Raw genomic sequence first — 1881 nt, 5'->3', positions numbered from 1 at the left:
TACTTTTCTTTTACCTTACTGTGCTGGATAGGACTTACAATACAATGTGAAAAAAAAAGTGACATCTTTGTTTTATTCAAAATTGTAAAGGAAATGCATTTGGCTTTTTGCCACTAAATATATTTGTTGCAGGTTTTTTTACAAATAACTTTTTTAAACCAGATTAAGGATGCTTCCTTCCATGCCTAGTTTGTTAAAATATTTTTTTTTACTACCATGAATAGATGTTGAATTACATTATTTTTTACCTACTGAGATAATAGAATTTTTCCCATTAATATCTCAACGTGGTAAATTGGATTAATAAATTTTCTAATGTTCAGCTAATCTCGAATTCCAATATCTCAATGTTTTGGTTCAGTTTGGTTATCTGTAGTTTCTTCTGGCTCTCATCCATAGGGCCTTGTTTCCTTGTTTGTTTGTAGTGTTTTGGGGTTTTTGTTTTGTTTTTGCTGTTAGCTGCACATTTTCTTGGCAAATGTGTGTGGAAATGAAGGTATTAATGAAGACTTCTCCAGAAAGGACTTGTGTTTTTGCCAGTCACCTTGGGGCCCTGTCAGTCAAGAAATCACTTAAATTATCCACTTAAGGTTTGTCAGACCACTCCGGTAGTGTGACTTTGGGCTACCAACCAGTGCAAGGGCCAATCTGTACTTATAAAATCTCTAGGGAGAGTTTTTATTTAGCCTCTTGTGGTAGATTCAATTGGTAGTCCTGCAGAAAAATAGGTTAGTGGTTGCCAGGGGGTAGGAGCAGGGAGATTGGGGAGTGATTGATGATGGGTACTGGGTTTCCTTTGGGAATGATGAAAATGTCCTGGACTTAAATAGTGGTGATAGTTGTACAACTCTACGGTTATACTAAAAACCATTTGAATCGTTCACTTTAAATGGGTGGGTTTTTGGAAAGAAAGACAGAAACTATTTCTTAAGTGCTGATATCAATCACTATAGTTACTTAACATATAACATGGGAAAATCGGACTCAATTTATACTCCTCAAACTCAGTCTCACCAGATCGCTGTAGGCTCTGACTCCTACCACTTCTGGACCCAGCACGGAACTGTGGCGTGTGCGGTCTGACTCCCTTGTGACTGCCAGGACCCGGGAAACAGAACTCAGAGGTGTGGGAAAATTAACATCCAACTGGGTGAATTTTGACCAGTTAGAGAGATGAGGCCAAAACCTGCCGGCAGATCAGTTCCTTTCCCTTCCTTGATGGTTTCACGATGCTGTGATTCTGTACTTGTGAAACTAATACAATATTGTATGTTAGCTATATTTTAATTTTAAAAAGTCTTTTTAAAAGAGCGTCGTGGTTCTATATGGCATGTCTGAAGGCGTCCAGGGAGACGGAGAAACAGGCTGTATTTTCATGACTAGCAGTGGCAAGTTCAGGAGCACACCAATTTATATTTTCTCTTCATCCTTCTGTGCCTCATTTTCCCTCGCTCTTACACCCATGGGATTGCATCCTCCAGTAAAGCTTTAGCACATATGTTTTTCTTCAGGCTCTGTTTTCTAGCGGACCCAGAAACCAGTTTTCCAGCTATGAAATCTTGTCTGTGCTCAGACGAGGCCGGCTTCATGGAGAGATGAGAGAAATGAAAAATGGCTGGACTCAGGAGAAGGAGCAAGGCTGTGCTTACTACGATTTCTCTTCCTGGACAAACAAGGCGAGCTCTAGATCTGAATATTTTGTGAGTGCATGAAGGAAGGTTTGGAAGGTTACAGGCCAGACTGGGGAAAGTTGTTCTCTTTGGGGACTGGGAAGGAATGAAGAAAGGGGTTTTCTCCATTTTGTATGTTTATGTATCCCTGATTTGTTTTCTTCTTGTTTCGATATTTCATTGTGTTAATACGCCACAGTTGATGGGCTTC

The sequence above is a fragment of the Pteropus vampyrus genome, unplaced genomic scaffold (genome assembly GCF_000151845.1).
Source record: "Pteropus vampyrus isolate Shadow unplaced genomic scaffold, Pvam_2.0 Scaffold275, whole genome shotgun sequence".
Classification (NCBI taxonomy): Eukaryota; Metazoa; Chordata; class Mammalia; order Chiroptera; family Pteropodidae; genus Pteropus; species Pteropus vampyrus.
The sequence above is the reverse complement of the archived record's forward strand: the minus strand, read 5'-3'. Positions refer to the sequence as shown.